Genomic DNA, 20,086 nt, shown 5'->3' on the forward strand with positions numbered 1-20,086 from the left:
CCCCCCCCCCCCCCCCCCACCCCATAGTTAATTCTGTTAGTTCAGGCTTACTTGTTGATAGGAAATGGGGCATTAGTCTGGCTTGCATGTAAAAAGCAGCAAAAATCACAAAGGTGCATAGGTGCATAGGTTAAATTTCTCTTCTAGGTTTAATTTTTTCAAAAGCACTAGGGTGTTTGAGGCAATTTTATCTTACATGCTACACCCAATTTTGGCATAAATTTGATGATGACCATCAGCCAACAGAGCGGGTGTTTTGGAGAGCACCAAGTGCCTGGACATGGTGGTGGTACTACATGCCTCTATTCCTGCTGTGCTCTGGCAGTGGGACCCAGTCAAGTAACAAGTCCCAGCCTTTCTCCCTTAATACATATGCTCTGTCTGCAGGAAATAGGGATGAAGAACAGCTGCGATCACTGCTGGTGGTTCCAAACCTTCCTGTCACAGTGCTAACTCCAGAGATCACATCTTCATGAGCATGATGGTAGTCACTTGACCAGCTTCTTCAGGTAATGGCTGAAGTGATGTCTCCAGTTGATGTGTTTTCTTGGAAATAGCCTCTCAACATACAAAAGATCCAGAGACTGCAAAGGACAGATGGTGTGCACCCTATTGCTAACTATCCACAACTTTTTCCACCTATAAAACAGAATAAAATTGTTTTGACCCCCTTTAAACATTTTTTTTAGTGATGGTGACTGAAGGGGTACTGATAGCAGGCCACGTCCCATGGTACTGCCCACCTCGCTGATCTCTGCTGCCTCTTGTTCTTGCCCTCTATTGAATTGTGTTTTATAAAAGATGTGAAGCAGAGATTAAATGTGTGCAGAACCCAGCAGAGTACAGCTTTGGTCTCTGACCAGCTCTTATTATCAAACTCATCAATAATAACATGGAGTTCCTGGAGCAGAGTTTTTTGTTCAATACTGTCCACAGGGAAAATTAGCACAAAATTTCTCCAGTGTCTGAAGAAAGATGATGCTCAGCTGGTGAACAGATAGTATTCCTCTCTTCTTCCTGCCTGCCTACTTCCATAAAACCTGCAGAAAAATAACATACAAGAGACCTTATGTGTGAATTACAGCTGGCCAGAGGTTCGGAATAATGAAGGCAGGAACTGAGAAATATCAGAGCCATGACTTATGTTTTCCTTCCAGATCTTCTAGGCTAAAAATGGGCTGCTTTATTTCCAGTTAAGGAAAAACAAAACTGGGATGGTACCACTGCAAGTGGTGCACAGAGTGTAAAACAGGCCACAGAGCAAAAGTAAGGCTGCCTTACTAGGCTGCAGACATCATTCTGCTAACAGAGGGCAATGTAGAAAAGCAAAGATGTGTACAAAGCCTGCTCTTCCTTAAGTGTGAATTCAAGACATTTTTATTTGCTTATTCATATTAAGTCAAATCTGTGTTTCTGGAATACAGTGCTTCATATAAAATCTGAAAGTATCTATAGCCAAGACTGCGATGAGGATACCCCAAATAACCACACTCAGAAAAACCTACTTCAGCCTATAATAAGTCACTCTCCTCCTCCTGAGCTTTCTTAGAAGCAAAATCTAGAGGAAGTAAAATGGGATCTTGCTGACTCCACTTTTTTCTCAGCTTCTCAGAAATAGTTCCACTAGAAGGCAATCATTGCAGCAATTTAAAACCTATATTTAGAGGATGCAGAAGGATTTGTTTGTTCTCCATGAGAATGTGCTTCAGGTTTCACATGCAGAAATGGGAGAAAAAGGTCGCTCTGACTCATAGTCTGCAATGCTAACTGAGTAAATGCTGGGGAGACAGGCCAGTGTTTTGTGGTTTCTGTCTGTTTAACTCCCAAAAGAATAATCAATCAAGTAAATAATACTAGAATCTTTTTATCTTTCTTGGACAGATTTGGCTTAGACAGTGGCTCTGACACTGAATTTCCTGTGGTAGCGACTACATAGGAAACATTTGAGCACAACTCTTTCTTGAGTGTGTGACAGCGTGTTCTATGCCGTGGGTGGGAGAAAATTCCCTGTTTGTCATCACCACTGCAGTGCTTCCATGGACAGAGCAGCTGCATCTCTTGCCCCTCTACAGCACTTGCACTTCTGCAACAACAGCAGCCAGCAGCACTGTAACATAAATGTGTCCAAAATCATACTTCAATTTAATTACCTATAAAACTGTATTCTATAAAAGAGGAGGAAGAAAATGCTATAACTTTCATTAAATAGATTGAATTTCAGTAATAATCCTGAAAATTCCTTTACCTTTGATTTAACAAATGCAGGAAGGGCCTGGGTAGTCACTAAATCAGCTGTGCACTGGTAGAAGGAACTTGGTATAGCAGCAGAGATTCAGTGCTCTAATTAAAAAGTCTCAGGCTATTGGAATTTTCCATTATGAGGAGAGAATGTTTGTCTGCCTCACAATTATGATGCTATCTTGACTTGTCTCACATATCACAGATGCAGAAAATAATTTTGGGGAAATTTAGAATGTGTTCTTTACAGCACTCTCTTTTAGGAAGGCTGGAAAAAAATGTGCTGTCCATTTAAATGTGCTGTCCCTAAAATTTTTTTCCAGTGTTCCTATATTGCATTCTGATACCAGACCTTTTCTTTGTATTATTTTCCTATAAGGAAAAAAAAAAGAAAAGAAAAAAAAAAATCTGGGTTTCTCATCTTCTTACTGGTGCAATTGTATAGGAACTTTTAAAACTTTTCTTATTATACAAATTCTTCCAATTTTCTGGGTGTAGGGCATTGTACTACTGCCTGTAATTCTTCTGATCAACCTATTCCAGGTTAGTTTCCATTTCAAAGGAACCTGCTCCATTTGAAAGCACAGTTTCTTTTGCTCCTGTCTAAATATTTCATGGAGAACACATTTCTAAATTATGCAGGAAAGACTCCACCAAAAAAAAAAAAAAAAAAAAGGAAAAAGAAAAGAAACCAAGAATTGTATCAGCAGTCAAAGCTGAAGAAACGGTATTGTCTGCTAAGTGGTGTCTGGGCATGTTCCCATTTAATATAAAGCCAAGAAAGTAATGCAGTCCCAAGTATTCAGGAAGTTCAGTGAGTGGAGAACAGGAGAACTGAAGAATAGAAAACATATTTGATGATTATGTTTTCAGCTGCAATCACAGCACAGAATTGTCTCGCTGCAGTAATTGGTACAGGGTGATTGGCAATAATGAACAGTGTGCATGCTGAGACAAACTCTGAAAACAAACATTCCTGAAGCAGACACTGCTTTTTGTAAAGCTTATTTCACAGTTCACTTCAGCTGACATTACCTTTTTCATACCTCCTATGTGGCTGTCACAGAACAAGGTTGCATCTGAATGGCAGCCTTGGCCGTGGTCCTGTGCTCACAGGATGTGTGCACATCCAGTCCCACCCCACCTTGTATCAACATAGAGGACGTGGAGTTACAGTTTAGATCCTAGTGTAGGATTTGTGGCAAGGTTATGATTTGAGAATAAATCTGCTAATACTTTCAGACTGAAATAACTTTATCTGCATTTGTAAATTCACATGGAAATTGTAACTCTCTTATTATTAAATGTGAAGCTTTAATATTAGTGTTAGTATTCCCCTGCATTTTTTTTTTTCTTTCTTGTTAAATATATACAGCTTCTATTTTATCTGTTCTGAATTTTCTGTTTGGAAGAAACAATTTCCACTCACTGCCACTAAATTTTCATTGGGCTCATTACCTCCAGTAAGATGGGCAGCTGTGGTGACCTACAACTGGCCTGTAGGTCAGTTATAAATAAGTTATAAATAATCCTAACTATAACTAAATTATGTGATTGATTATACAATTACCTCACTTACATAACTTGACCAGTAAGGGTCATAGGACAGCTGGCCCAGGCCATGAGGAATTGGCTGGCTGACCAGACAGCAACTGGCTTGACCAATGAGGATCAACCTCATCAGCATTCTGATCTGCATAAGGAAGAGAGGTCCCAAAAAAAAGGCTATTGCTGCATGAGCATCCTGGTGTAGGTCTCTTTCCTGCCTCCGATGCATTTTTGCAATGTCATGGCATGGAATTATTAAACTTTCTTCTGCTGGTAAGCGGGGGATATTTCCACCCTATTCCTTTGGATTTGACCTTTGGCAAAACATATTTCTCTTTGCTACATGGATGGTGGTTCTACCCCTGAATGTAGTGTGGTGCTTTATCCTCGATGAGACAGCGATTTCTACAGCGTTGTTTTCAAAACTGTGTTTGCAAGAAAGAAAAATCATCTTTTGTACTGCTGAATGATGACAAATTTTTGTCTGCACAAATCCTTATTAGATGGCAATAAAATATTATTTTTATGCCTATGAGAATTAATTTCCATAATGAAATTTCATTATTAATATTTTAAAGGAAGTTGTGTTGCTCTGTTTATAGAATGTAGTGTTTAATCACATAAGACTCTAAATCAGAGCTTTCTGATGTAACCCATTACATAAGAATAACTCTTGGGAGATTTCACAAAGAATCAGGAGTTAATTCATAATGAAATGAAGAGGAATAATGCTTCTATTATAAGTTTTTCCTCAGTTAATAGTAAAAAACATCCAAGATCATAAAAAAGAAAAAAAATCCAACAAACTCAAAAAGTGAAAAATAAAAAATCTGCCTGTCAAAGTGAAATGTGGCATAGTTACAGTGTGGCATGGGCTTGATTTACTGGAATCCAGACAATGTTTGTGGATAGCTGGAATTTTCCCAAAGAAATTTTTGCTTATTTTATTTTTAGGTCATTTGAATTCTTATGAATATAGCACCCTATAGACCAAAATGTGTGAAAAATGCTTCATGGGAAACAGCAGTACAGGCTTTCTCACACCATCTTCACAACATTGTCCATCTGGATTTGTTCAGAACAAAAAAACACAGGAAATGCTGTTCCTTGTCCTGCCAGAGGTAAGTTTCTGGAAACCTCTTGTTCCTTCTCTCTGTTTAATTTTTGCAATAAGTTTTATATTAGCAAAAACAATCTTAGTATAGTAACTCCCTAACTCCAGGGAATTTCCCCTTTCTTGATTTCTCACTCTCACTTCTCTTTAAACAAGAAAATAACTTTTCTTGTTTTTCAGTGGAAAAGCTTGCTTGTCAGGGATAACAGAACATGTGGGCTCCCTTTGTAGTAGAGAAGGGAGCATTAAACATGGGTCTCCCACATTTTTCTTTGCCTCTCTGTCCTGTTGGTCTCACGAAGCACCATGCAGCTGATAATTTACAGGTTCTGGTTTTCTCATCTACTGGAAATCGCTGTCAGATCATGACAATAACTGTGGTGTTTAATGTTAAGAAAGTTAATTTTTGCAGCTAGGCTTTTTTCCAAATTCTTTCCGTATTACTGCAGGTCAGAACAAATGTCCTCAAACTTCTTAGAAGTATCTTATAGCTCTACAGTAACGGAAGACTGGCCAAGAACAACTATTTGACAACGGGGGGGCTTAAGTGCATGGCCAATATGATCCTTTGTGCCTTTGTTCAGTCAAAGCAAATAACTCCATTCAATTTTCTGAGAAATAACGTGTAAATTTATGCCTGTTTTAAAATTAATTGTTTTGTATTCAAATGAAGCTAGCAAATCTATTGTTCCTCTGGATACAGCATCATTTTCACTCTTAGTACAACATGAATGCAAAGAAGTGAATGGGATGTGAGCTGCTAATGGATCACGTAGTTTCCAGCAATGCCTTAAATGATAAGGATTTAGTCTTGAAAAATACTGTAAAGCTGGGTGAAGAAATTCAGTGAAAAAGGGGGAAAGAGAGGAAACTGCAACATAAATAATTCCTGTGTTTGGATATAATGTGAGAATTTCTTTCAGGCACAATATGACCAAAAGTTACTACACAGGAAATTTAGATGTGTCAGGGCCTCATGAGAATAGGGTTAGAAACTCTTTTCCAAACCCAAATAAGGAAAGGCAGACCTACTGGAGTAAGAGAATTCTGCTTTGAATAATAACTCTGCTTGCTGATGAGGTGTGCATTTATTGGCAGTTATTGTTGTTGTGCTACTTCTTCCCATTCCCAACCTCCCCAAACCAGATCTTCTTTGTACTTCCCATTTTTTCTTTAATTAGTTCTCTTCTTTGTTCCTAACACATAGGAGAATTAAACAAGGCTTTCTAACCTGCTAGTAAGATCAAAATCCATAAAATAAATGGAAGATGGAAAAAAACCCCTCTGTTTGAACAATAAAAAAAGGAAAAAAAAAAAAAAAACTGGTGAAGATCAGGATAATGAGTCCCCAATTACCACAGCAGTCTGGCCACAAAACTATAAAGCGTGGGGGGTGGGGGGAATCCACCCTAGCATCTCTCATTTTATTAAAACAGTCATTTTTAAGTGCTGCCATAAATTTACCCACTGTCACAGACATATTTTATGAAAAATCCTTTTGCCAGGATCTTTTCTCCTGAGAAGCTGGGAAGCTTCAGCTTCTCCATGTTTTGTGATTTGGAGAATTGTTTACCCAGCATGTGAAACTGGTTTTACTTGATGACCAATGACAGCCACCTGTGTCAAGGCTGTGAGCAGTCACAAGATTTTATTATCCTTCCTTTGCTTTCCTTTCCAGCCTTCTGATGGATCCTTTCTCTCTTTTCTTTTTAGTATAGTTTTAGCATAGCATTTTAATATAATATCATAATATAATAAATCAGCCTTCTGAAACATGGAGTCAAGATTCTCATCTTGTCCCTCATCCTGGGACCCACAAACACAACCATAACCCACCAGATTTATAAATATAGTCTTCGTGTCCAAGTCTAATTGCTGTTCAGGAGGTGCTATGTCCACATAGGTTTCTGTGGATTTTCTTCAGAATAACTGACCCTTCATTCAGGGAAGAGTCTTTTGTCTCCTGGGCTGACCAAGCCAAAGATAATACAAAGAAACCAGCAGTAAAAGACAGCAGCTGCAGAACAACAGGGTATCAGTGAGCCTGGATTTCGTGTGCTACAGTTAAACTTTTTCACTTTAATTCACTTTCTTTAGTGCGTTTGTGGATGTTTAGTTGGTAGATAGGAGGTGTGTAGATATGAATAATTAGTGAAGCCCACTGGATCTGGGATGTGTTGAAAGCTCATGAGCTCTTCTGCCTGGAGCCCAAGAAAGGCTATTTGTAGTATAATTCAGGCAATATGAAAAACATACCTTAAAATTGATTTTGTGATTTTTTTTTAGTTTTATTGAAAAGTTTTGAATTTAGAAAGACAGAAGTTGTCCAATAAAATTGATAAAGTCATTCTTTCAAGTGTTTATGGTGCCTTTGGAGAGAAACATGTCCTACTGGCGTCCTTTTTGTAACTTACTGAGTCTCCACAGCACATGGAAAGACTGAGCTGTAGGAAGTCACCTTTGGCCACCTCTGAAATGAAACTTCACTGGACTGGCCAGATAATCTCTTTGTATTCCTCCCAGGCTATTTATCCTTGTTTCAACCACCTTACCTTTCATTGCAATCCTGCTATGGCTAGCTCTTTTTACAAGAGGTTTTAGAGGTTCTTTTTATTGTATTTTGGGAGGGATTTTTAAATTCAAATCACTGTAGATCAGTGAACCTTCCTTCAATATAAAGGAAGTTAGATAAAATGATAATGGAATTTACTTTTAAATAATGTAGGCCTTAGCTAGAATGGGTTTGTTAATGGAAAATAAAAGAAAAGAAAGGTTAAAAGGTTAAGAATAAAAAAATATTAGAGAAAATAATCATACAAGCATCACAAAGCACATAATTGACCTCTGACAGACATTCAGTATTCAGAAAGATATGGAGTACCCTAATTTACTAAACATTTAAATGGTATATAAATCCTCAGGTTTCAGAGTTAAGTCAAATTTCAAATGAATGGAATGAACAACAGCAACTTTATATAAAGCTATCATTTCTATACTGTCCATAAATTAGTATCTTTGAATTTTTCTCCAGTGCTAACTTCTGTCAGGAGCAGGTTGCTGAGGCTGATTCTGGCTGGTGGGTCAAGTCATGTTTCTGTAGTGCAAGTGACCACAAGGTGAAATAGAGATGGAGTGATTTCTCCCTTCAAGAAACTGGTTATGGCATCAGCACATCTTTTAAGAAATCTTTGGATCCCTGATGTCCTCCTAAAATACCCTAGTTCAGCTGCTCCGAAGAAGACACATGCCAGGTGACCCATTAGCAAAGAGAGCAATTGGGAAGCACATGCAGAAGAAAATGGGATTCCACAGGCACTTTTATGCTTTATTGTGCTTTGTGCAAGATTCTCATCAAATGCAGGAGATGGCCATGGGGAGAACAGAGGTAGAATGCCATGGGAAGACACTATTGTGGAGATCAGGGTGAGAGACTTCCTATGATCCTTTGTTTGACCATGCAAATGTATGTCTGTAAATCTGTTGCTGTTCCTCCCCTGGTTCCAGAAACTTCTACCCCTCCTGTTCCCCCATTGGCCCTCCCTGAGACTCCACTCCCACTCCCACTCCCACTCCCACTCCCACTCCCACTCCCACTCCCACTCCCACTCCCACTCCCACTCCCACTCCCACTCCCACTCCCACTCCACTCCACTCCCCTCCACTCCCTCACTGGTTGTCATTGGGTCACCCTATCCCAGCTCCTCCCTTCTTCCCCAATCCCATTGGCTTGTTTGTACCCTAACCCCGCCTACCTTCCCCCAGTTATATGCCCTGGCCCTGCCCCTGTTCTTGGCTTGGTGTGCTTCAGGTCAGGTTGTACTCCTGTGTGGTCTCCTCACCCTTACCCCACCTGGACCCTCAGACCTTCCTTCAATAAAACCTGCTTGATCTACCAAATGAGGAGTCCCGTCTTTCTGGTCAGGCTCTATTATTAATCCGGGCTCGAGTGCTAGGTGGGCTGAGGGAGCTGGTCATTTTGATTGAGAGGGGATCACTCTTGGGAAGGTGGTCACCCCAACAGCACCTGCCCAGGGGTTCTCACAATTAAAGGTGGTTTTAAGATGAGTTTCTAGTTTCAATTCAGTAATCTTTGTGAGAGTGCTAATAATCTTTCCATAGCAAAAAAAAATGGTGATTTTAAAGCTTTGGCTAATGATCTAATTACTTTCCTGCTCCATTCCAGCAAAGTCTTCTGAAGTACCCAACTGCACAAACAAGATAGATGGTAGTAAACTCTTTTAAGAGCGGATTCTCATTTGAATGGAGTCACAAGCAATACATTTTTATCCCTATACAGCAGCAAAAGGCTCTGATGTGGTAATTTTCATCTCCTCTACTTCCTTTTCTTCTCCTTCCTTTATATTCACCTCAATATATTTAAATCTAGAGACACATGGGTGTCTATCTGCATTCACAACCCAGAGCTGGAATGCCTTGTGCTACACCCACCAGAGAAAACCAGAGGCTAGGGCTGGCTTGGGGATTCTGAGGCTGGTCTGTTTTATCAGGAACAGCAGCTGGAACAGGAAGTGTTCCAGAGTGGACCAGACAGGCTGCCCCCAGCAGGATGTTTTGCTGAGTTGGGTTTGTAGTTACAGGTGTTTTTTTTAATTGCCTACCTGCTCCACAAAAAGCACTCATAGCTATGATGAGCCCCTTGTAGTCAGTTGAATAAGTGCAGGTTCTAACGTGGCTCCTTTCACAGCTTTCAATTTTCCTGTCAGCTCAGAATTGCTCTTTTGCTAATGCATTTTGCGTACTCTCTTCCAGGGCTCATATCTATTTATTTTTTTTCAAAAGATGCTGAGTCATGTTAAAATTCTAATAGAACTTTGTTTCCCAGATACCTAAGTTGCTCTTGAACAGCTTTTCAAGGTTTTTAAGCTGTAATTTTTTACAGTATGAAAGAAAACCCCAACTAACCAACTAAAAAACTCACCACCAAACAAACAAACCCACTGTAATTTATGTGTGCAATTTTAACAAAAAAAAAAAAAGTATTGGAAATTCTGATATTCATTCTGGTCAAAGAAGCAGAGTCAAAGCACAAATGGGCCAATTGTTTGTGTAAGCAATTGGCCCATACACTGTTGTATTGGGATCAGGACAGGGAACTCTTTGTAATTCAGTTACAACTACAGTGCAGAAAACTTCATCACAAGTAAGAATGGGAATATTGAAAAATATGGTTTAGTTTTTTAATATTTCCTGTAATACAGAAGCAGCCCTGGAATGTACATTCAAGGGGCTGGGAATTAGCTAAAGAGACAATGGCTGTAAAAATTCTTTAATTCAAAAATCTGAATGCTCAAATGACACAAAAACCATTAAGAAAGTTCTACACAAGATGATGCGACAAACTTCCAGCCACAAAATTATTCTCCCAGGAGGCTCATCAGACAATTCCCAGCATGCCCTCCTGCCTCTTCTGGAGATGTTTTGACTAAATCTAACAAAATAATGGCTACAGTCACCTACTTTTATAGTCACTTGGGTTACAAATCAGCTGCAATGTTAAGTCCTTGAAGGAACTGATGGTTCTCACCAGCAGTATTTGACTGTCAGATGCGTAACACTTGGCAGACACGCAAGCATTGTTGAAAGCCATTGGAAAAAACATCCTTTCTTTTCTGGACTGAGAAATCCTCAGGGAGGAAGTACTTGGGATATGCCTCTTTTTAAGAGAGGAGTTTTTCCTATCACTTTAGGTTATTTTAGGAAAAAGTACAACTGCTTCTGGAAACTTCAGAAGTGACCCATTCCGGTTGTTCTTCCTTAGCATAGGCACTATCTGTGTTCTTAGTTTTGCTCAAGTTGCTTACTCCTAATAACTTCAGAAACCATTTTATAGCACTTGTCTTTTCATTATCTCTTTCATTCCTAGTCATAAATATTTGTTTAAAGAATTTGCTTCCAAAAGTTGAACAAGAACTCAAGGTTTAATATGTTATAAGCCTGTCCATCTTTGGAGGTTCTACTGTGTTGGATAGGCACCAAAATGCATTTCTCCTTCTACAGATGTAGACCTGAAGCAGTACCTGGGGCATAAGTCAAAATGGCCCTGTTGAAATTGGTTTCCTTTGGGAGTAAAAAACCCCATGTGAGTACTGATGTGTGTACTAACACAATTTTGTGGGGGACAAAAGTTAGGAATTTCATGGTGTTTCTTATTGCTTCACAGATTCCTTTCCTTTGAGGTGAGAAGTGGCCATTAGCCTCTCTCTCTCTCCTGGCTGTCTCACATGGGTCCCAGTATCTCTTCACCAGTGCAGCAAGGCTTGTAACTTGCAAGTTAGGAATAAGAACGAAATAAATCAGCCAGAATGAAAGCCCTGAGGTGTTCCTTCTGTTGCATCCTCAGAGGACAGTAGGAATTTTGTGACTGACCATCCAGCATTGGCAATGAGCTCAGCTCAGTCCTCTTCCAGCTCAGGCTTGGGTGTCCTGTTTTAGGTAGTCCTAGGAAGGGAGAGAGCACTGCTTCTAGAAATTTTTGCTTGTGAAAAGGTTGCAAAGTTGAAAATATTATTTTTAAAAACTCTTTAGATCTCTGAATCCTCATAAAGCAGAGTATTTTAATTTTGTTGTGTATTTTTTCAATTGACTCTACATGGTTTACAAGCTTAGGGGAGCTAAAAGATCTTCTCTGCTTTTGGAGAAAGCTGTCCCCACTGGTGACAACTCAAAATGTTAGACTTATTCAAAACATGTTATTTTCGTGTCTGAGTGGATAGATCAGTTTCAGTGTGGGAGTGAGAAGTCTGCTCACATGTGTTACTGAGTTTAAGGAAATGCATATTCTTGGACCAGGCTCCTCTCTTTTTTTTAAGGTACATACCCACAAGCTTCACCATCTTAAGTTGTAGAATCAAAATTCTATTGAAACAGTTTGTCATGGGTTTTACAGTCTTTAAGGATAATATGTTGGATAATGACAGAATCACAAAATCACATAATATTCTCAGTTGGAAGGAACCCACAAGGATCATAAAGTCAAACTCTTCAGTGAATGGCCATACAGGGATTATAATGTATTATTTTCTCCAGAATTCATTGTAAATAAAGTTGACATCATAATCCAAAATATTCTTTCTTTTTTCTAACAATACTTCAAGAATTGCCAATAGAAATATCCCCAGTCTTTGGGAAGCTAAACTTCATGTGAGGTAGCTGGCAATATCCTGCATCTTCCAGAAGGATTATCTCCTTCGGCCCTCAAGGCGGGGCTGTTTCTCCTTTGTCAGGTGTGCTCCTCCACTTTTTCCTACCCACATTTCTTGTGTAAAGGCTACTCCTGTTGCTTCTCTTTCTGGATCTCACAGAGCCAGCCCTGAAAACAAATTAATTAACTTGAACATATGGCTGCAATGCATCCCAGATACCCTGCCTTCTGCCTACAGGAGCACAGGTCCTGCAGGACTTGCCTGGATGTCATGGTCAGAACTACCACAACTGCACCACAGTCCCAGGCTTTTTGCTGTCCCCAAAGGACATTTTACTATTCCCGCTGAATTCTATGGAGCTGGGATTTGGCAACTGCTCCGTCCCCAGAATCTTGTGTCTGTAGATATGAGTTCATTCATCATGTGTTCGGGCTAGACCATCTCTCCTGACAGATAGCCAGGAGCACAGGTTACATTGGTGATAAAGGGTGCGAGAAGACGAGTCTTCACCTCCTTCCTCTTAATTGCAGGGACCCAGCCCCGATCCATCTCTGCTGTCTGCTGCTGAAGGCAGAGCCAATCCCTCCATCTTCCCACTCTAACAGTCATTCCCTCAGGTCCCAAAGGCACTGACCCACTGTTTTATCTGAGAACTTCAAGTTTAAGATGTGGTCTGAGAAAAAAGAGCATTCCTTTCCTTATGGGTGTATATTTCTCCCTGCACATCTCATTGCAGCCTCATCTGTTTAAACATCAAAAGTTCTTGTGTAAATATATACAATGAGGCTAAGTGATTAGAATAATCTAATGCAAATTTCAAAGACTCTGAGGAGATCTGAGAAATCAACACTGTCATAAGTTTCATTTCCACAGCACGAATGGAAATAATATTAGTAAAATACAGTTTGTACTTCAAAGAAAAGTGATGTTGAACTGCTAATAAGTGAGAGGATTGCTGGAAGGTGGGGAGGGGAACATGGCAGTTGTGGGGTAAGCTTTTTCTCCAGCTGCAGAATGCATTTTATTTCTTCATAAATGCCTTAGAAATTTAATAACCTCTCTGTGAGCAATGAGGCATTATTTTCCATTAACTTTTGCCACATACTTTTTTCATGCATTCTCATTTGTCTCCTGAGCCTGACTTGAACTCCACAGGCCAGCACTGTCTGGGGCATGGCCCTGGCCTCTCTTGGGAGCACCAGTGACAGCCACCACAAGAGCTGAAAATAAGATCTGTATAAAAATAAGAGCCATATAAAGCTTCCCAGGGAAGGGAAGCCTTCTCAAAGGCAGCACCCAGCCTCACCCACCCTCTGCCCAGAGGCAAGGATGCCTTCCTCTTGGACAAAAGGGAACCTAGCAGAAAAGCAAAACATGGTGCCCAGATGATTCAGGCAAGAAAATGCAATAGAGGTGTAGGTCCTACAGGTGCCACCAGTCCAATATCTGCTGTTCTTGTTCAAAGTCTGAGCATCTGCCTTGTCCCCGTCACGTCCCAAAACGGCACTGTGTCAGCCCCACTGAGGAGGGAGTCAAGGTGTGAGGGCATCGTGTTTCCTGTCTGACAGGGATGTGAGAGAGTCTCGTCTAAACATCCACTTCGGACTTAAACTCAAACTCTGTGAAGGGTGCACAGTTTTGCCGGCCAGCAACCAGTTCATAAAAAGCTCCTGGGCTCTGGAGCTGACAGAACAAGAGCAGCCTCCTTCCTGTGACAGGAAGTGGCCCATCTGGTCCCTGAGCCAAGGCTTAGTCTTCCACCTCCTCTTTATCCACTAGGTCCTAGTGCAGCTCCACTGCCCAAAGTACTCATTTCCTCCATGATCATCACTTGCGCTGAAAGTGCCATGGGCAGCTCCTCAGGGATGGAGGAGCTGATGGAGAGGTGGCACATCAAGGCTAGGAATATGTCTTACTTTGTCAATTCTAAGGACAGGCATTTTCATGAGGGGAAAAAAAGGCACATTTTTAGATCAATAAGAGGTGAACAGTTCAGAAATAAAAGCTTTTCCTTCAGAAATGCAAATCATTTGGATTGCTATAACATCTCCAGGGCTCTAATGATCTAAAGAACTGTCTTTTTTCCTGTCAGCAAAGCAGCCATAGCTTGACCTGTGAAGGACAATTTTGTTTCAATTGACCTAGGGAAGCAATAAAAATGGAAAGACAAAATGGAAAGGAATATTTTTATTTGCATCATAGAAATCATAGACCAGTTCTGTGGGATGTTTCCATTCCCAGTTTGAATGGTCCACTATAGCAAATGCGCTGTTTAAGATCAATCATAAAATAGCTACAAGTACTAAATTTAAGCTTTTGCAATTACAGGTCAAACAAGAGAAAAGGTACTTTGTATTCCATCTGGAATTCTACTCACTCTGTACAGTGTTAATAAAATACAGCTACAGCTTGAGTCAGTGGTAATCAGAAGTCATTAGCATCACTGTTCAGGCCTGTGTGACTTGTATTTTGTTGGTCTTAGCTCAGTGCCCATTAGACAGACATCTACATTAGAGGCAGAGTCATTGTGCCATTGGCAAGGACTACTGTGACACATATTGTCACTGAAGTCCCTTTCTGGAAGTTGGACTGACCACTTTTGGACACTGTGGGGTCCCTTCTCCCCACCACCACCTATGCTTATAACCTCTGTGGTCCCTGAGGGCAGAATGTGCATGGGCAGGGTGTTTGGGTAAAATGCAAATAGGAGCCAAAAGAGAAAGCCATAACTGATGTAAGAACAGCAAGAAAAACCTATCAGGCTGTCTGTCTTTCATGGAGGGAGATGATACTTCTTCCCCTTCTGAACATCCAGAACCAATCCCACATGTGACTACAGCCAAAGGCATTGCTGCAACAAGAAGTGTTGTGTGCCTGCAAAACATCTCTCTGAGTGTACGACATGCATCACACACAACCAGGGGTTTGCTATCTAACAAATTCCTGATCAATTAGAATAAAAAATTGCGTGACTCTTCTCTGCCCTGCAACATTTCCCTAACCTGTCTGTGTTTTTTTCTCCTGTGATATTGCTGCATTCAGAGTACAATCCTGAGGCAGGACCTCCATTACCACCCTTTCTGGTTTGTCCTACTCTCTCTAAACCAGCACTGCATTTGGCATGGGAGAGACATCATTTTTCATCCCTATGTTGCAGGATCACCCTTTCTGAGGCACACAGGGATGCGCTGCCAGCGGAGCATGCTGTAGCCCAGCTTTGAAGCCTCACTGGATCCATGTGCTTCCAATGATCAGGGTGATTTTTTCCCCTGGTTTCTGCATGGCTATGACTTGTACCTATCTCATCCATACAACCCAACCATGTCCATGTGCTCTTGGGTACCAGCAGGAGCAAGAAAGAAAATATTCCAATCTTCAGGCAGCTGTGTCCGTCATTATCCAAGCTGCCACCACAACAGGACAGGGCTAGGAAATTTCCAGTTCTCCTGTAGGGACTCTCTACTCTTCCGTGACATGACATTTTCACTCAGATTTGTCACACACCTCCCAGACTGGAAATCATATTTTGAGCCATTAAATCTCCTACTCCTATCTCCAGTAATATGTTTCATAGAAAAATGTCTGGAAGGCCTTTTTTTGCTGTGAAAATATAGTAATAAATTTGGGGCTTAAGGCTGTAAGGATCTAGAAATATGTATTCATTCATTGAGATGCTTTTCAAAGAGTACAAAGCTAAGCAAGTGAAAATAAAGTGGGTCTGATTTATACAGTAATACAGTAAAAAGGCTGTGCAGGAAAAAAGCAAACAATCATTTTATGTATGTTTATGCACATTAACTTTCTAAGTGATTATACAGTCTCTAACATTTAGATTTTCATGGGGTTTTGTAGTGCTTCAAAGGAATATAGCTACAAACAGACAAGTATTTTCCTTCATTTCAATAACAGAAAATGCATATTTTTTTCTTTCAGACACTGCCTCTTCTGTCAGTAGTACTTACATTTTTGTCTACTTCTCTGCTGATAAAATTCCACTGATGTCAACTATAGCAAACATTCATGCTTGCTAAATTTGTGAACAAGAATGGAATAAGTGCCACACTAAACAAACAAAAGTCAATCATCAAGGAATAAATGGGGGTTTTAGCCTGCTCAAAGAAAAGGTAAGTGGAAGGGCCTTTCTATTACTCTTCCTTCATGCTCAAAGGTAATACATGAATGGTGTTATTTAAATAAAAGCTTATTTTTTGCCTTCTTTTTTCCCCTGTGTGCTCTCAGAGGAAATTCTTTTGAAAACGCTAAAGCCACTGATATTTTGGTGTTGTGAAAGAGTGAGAACATAAGCTAGAAATTAATGGGAGTGAATCCCTAAGTATATGATCTCTTAAGTTATGTTGCAACCTTAAGAAATGAAGCATAGAGTATTTTCTTAAAATCAATATCCCACAGGGGTGAAAGCAATATTAGGATCTTTCAATGCAACAGCCCAGTAAGTACCTAGGTATAAATACAAAATAACTCTGGTTTGCTTAAAGGGACTGCCCTGAATAAGTACCAGTGCAGCTGACCATAACCCAGGGGCTCTAATCCCAGCCTGGATGTCTCCAGGCTGGTGTTCCCAATTCTGTGCACCTGCCAGTGGCAGCTCACTGGAGGTTAGGAATAGGACCTCAGGACCTCCCATGCCTGGCCTGCGATGGATCTGAACTGATGTTTACAGGGGTGGTCAGCTGCAGGAGATTTTCTTTTCAATAGGATGAAATAAAGAAAATTACTCTCCTGGGGAGTTCTTTACATTGCGTACCTGAACCTTAAATACAGAGAGAAGCCAGGCATTAAAAGTGTGCCAGCTTCAAAAAGCTGGCACTATCAGATGTGGCTGATCAATGGTGCTTTGTTGCTACAAGGGGAGCTTCAACTGAAGCTGTTTCCCCTTGGTCCCCTGCTAGGGACAGCAGCAGAGGTCTCTGAGGAGCTAAGTAAGAAAGGAAAAGGAGTCTGGAGGAATTCCTTTGTGACAGTGACTACAGACCGAGAAAAACCTCTCAGCCATATGCATCTTTTATAGCCAAAAACTTTGCAAACATTAAAAGAAGTCAGTATGCTGCTGAAAAGAAAGTGAACTCAGTCCTCAAATACTATTCACTGTATTCTGTCTTTAGGTTCTGTGAGTGGGAGGTGAAATGAAACACATCTGAAGATAGGTGCTTCTCCATCATTCCCTCTGCCTTTGACATACTTGGATCTAAAGGCAGTGGCATTATGAAGCCACAATTGCCCAGCATAAGGGCTCTCTCCCCTCTGTCAGTTCAAGCAAAGACAGAATCACAGAGTGACAGAATGGGTCATGAAGGGACCACAGTCGGTCATCTGCTCCCATCTCCCAGCTCAAGCAGGGTCATCTCAGAGCACATGGCACAGGATTGTGTCCAGACAGTTCTTAAATATCTCCAGTGAGGGAGACTCCACACCCTCTCTGGGCAGCCTATTCCAGTGCTCAGTGCTCAGTAAAGAAGTTTTTCTAGTGTTGAGGTAGAACAACCTGTCCATCCGTTTTTCGCTGTTGCCTCTTCTTACTTGGCACCACAGAGATAAGGCCTGAGCAGGGGTTTTTCCTTGGTGAGGGGCCTTGTCCAAGCCCAGGAAGCAGTTTATGCAGGTTAGTGCTTCAGCCGGGGATTTCCCTGGTGACCCCCATGCTGGAGCTGCAGCAATTCTGCTGCTTCCAATCCCTCTCCTGTGCAATGCCCTCCTGGAGCACATGCATGTGAGTCCTGCACAGTGGGACTGGGGATCCCAGTCCCACTGTGCAGGACACTCTTCCAAGCAGCGGCTGCTCTAGGGGCCTTTAGACTCTGCTGTAAATTGGTCAGGGAGGCACAGCATCAGACTTGCAACATCAGGCCTGGTGTTAGAGATGATGTCATCCCCACTGTCCACAACTCTGCTTTGGGGCAGCAGGCCCATCTCAGACACACCCAGATGAGCTTCAACCCACGCGGCTCAGGTGCTACATCCTTCTGAAGCACCTTGGCTCAGGAAGCTGGGGCTTCTCCGCTGCTTTGGGCTGGCTTTTATCCCTTTCACAGAGACATCAGGATCCTCAGCAGAAGTTAAACCCACATATGTGAACCACACACTGACATACTCCAGTTACCTCTTGGGCAGTACAGGAGTCTAGCTGAAATTGTCAGGCCTCTGGTGTGACTGACAATCATATGCAGGATAGAGAAGAGTCAGGGTCCCTGTAATATCACAGACTTTAACTAACTCTGTCTTTCCAGCTCTGTCACACCCTTTTTGAAGCAATGATTTTAAATTACTCTTCTGGAAATAAAACAGATGTTTTTAATAAACAAGCAGAAGCCCTTGGGTGCTGCATCTTTTTAACCAGATGACAGTGTGACCAGAAACCATCTCTTAGCATGATAACTTTTGCCTTATCTCTAAAGTAACACATTTGCCTGATCAATCAAATATAAAAAATATAATTTAAAACAGCTGCATTTTGGGTTTCTGAAATTCATTACATCTTTAGACTGTTACTCTTATCCCCTAAGCTGTGATATAATTTTAGTTAATAACCTCCTCCTTCACCTTACCTTCTCCTTCACTTTACAGTATAGTCCTATTTCATCCCTCGCCTTTAAAAGCAATAAATTTGATTTTTTGGCTGCTGGAGAGGTGGGGGATGGGAGACAGGACAGCAATGGGGAGAAGATGAGTTTGTAGAGGAAACAAGGTTGCTTTTGTGTCTTGCTTTTCTTTCTGCACATATAAATTTTAGGCAACAAGTAAACCTTCCCCATCTGTGTATGCAGAAGTAGGTTACACTGTCCAAAGCAATTGCAGTAACTCACTTGCCACTTTTATAGAACTCTCTGCTTTATTAGGTTTATGCTGATAACTTTACTTTCCAGGCATATAAAAGGTAGGTAATTGAAATCACAAAGGCAGTTTAATACCTGAGCTATCATATAATCAGCTGGATGGATCTGAAACCAGATAAATACCGTGTTAGTTCTTTCAGCTGGCCAGTGATGTAGTTTATGTATCACATAACTGAGTGTTCTCTGTGTAAAAAGGACAAGTGACAGAAGGACCTTTTCTCCTGACAGTGCAAGTTCTGTAATATTTAGAAGCACAAAATTAAGACCATCTGGTCAAAAGCTACTCTTATACTAATAAAGACACAATGGGATAAATCTGGAATCCAAATGTTTGGAGTAGTTGCATTAGAAAAGGCAGATAATTTTAAAAACTTTCTGGATCTTCAAAGTGTTATAGAACTCAGATTTATTCATATGAAAAACTAGTGCTTTTGTGGCTTACAGGCACAGATGGAGAAACAGCTTTCACCATTTCAGCCATGATGAAATATTTCATGGTGGCTATCAAAATGCAAGAGTAAAATTACAGACTTCCCTTTCCATGGCAAAAATAAGAATGATGATGAAGATGACTGATGCAACCAGATCTCAGGATCAATCTGAACTGGCAGCATGCAATTCCAGCACCTCAGAATATACTGCAGTATACAGTAGACCTGGGAGTTCCACCTCATACACTTCTACTTCGTCTTCCACGCCTCTAAAAGGTATTCCTTCAGTCAGTCAAGCATGATATTGGTTTCCTCTTCCCTGCAGAGTGTGACTGTATCAGGAAACAGTTGATCCAGTGTTCCATAAATTTCCAATTAAGATGGCAACAGAGGTCTCAGTATATGTGAAAGCTGAGTTTGGAAAAACTGTTTTCAGATTGGGCTCTTAGAAGCAAGATATAATGTTTGATTGCTCATATAGTAACAATTGGTCTACAGCCAACTGAACATGATCCCAGCTGTGCCCAGGTGGCCAAGAAGGCCAGTGGCATCCTAGCCTGGATCAGCAATAGTGTGGCTAGTAGGACCAGGGCAGTGATTTTCCCCCTGCACTCAGCACTGGTAAGGCCACACCTCGAGGTGCTGTGTCCAACTCGGAGCCCCTCACTACAACAAAAACATTGAGGTGCTGCAGCATGTCCAGAGAAGGGCAGTGGATCTGGGAAGGGTCTGAGGGAGCAC

General features: G+C 41.0%; 1 long non-coding RNA gene across 2 annotated transcripts in view; it reads left to right on the top strand.

The window, feature by feature from the left end:
* LOC121339938 overlaps window positions 1–19,614 on the top strand; it is a 64,487-nt gene extending 44,873 nt beyond the window's left edge. For both annotated transcript variants that reach the window (XR_005953234.1, XR_005953235.1), the window contains exons 2-5: window positions 388–509; window positions 4,741–4,907; window positions 15,997–16,187; window positions 19,359–19,614. This is a non-coding gene — a long non-coding RNA (uncharacterized LOC121339938). The remainder of the gene's footprint in view (window positions 1–387; window positions 510–4,740; window positions 4,908–15,996; window positions 16,188–19,358) is intronic.
* The last annotated feature ends 472 nt before the right edge of the window (window positions 19,615–20,086 follow it).

Source organism: Onychostruthus taczanowskii, unplaced genomic scaffold (assembly GCF_017590055.1).
Source record: "Onychostruthus taczanowskii isolate IOZ18803 unplaced genomic scaffold, ASM1759005v1 scaffold38, whole genome shotgun sequence".
In the NCBI taxonomy this organism is placed as follows: Eukaryota; Metazoa; Chordata; class Aves; order Passeriformes; family Passeridae; genus Onychostruthus; species Onychostruthus taczanowskii.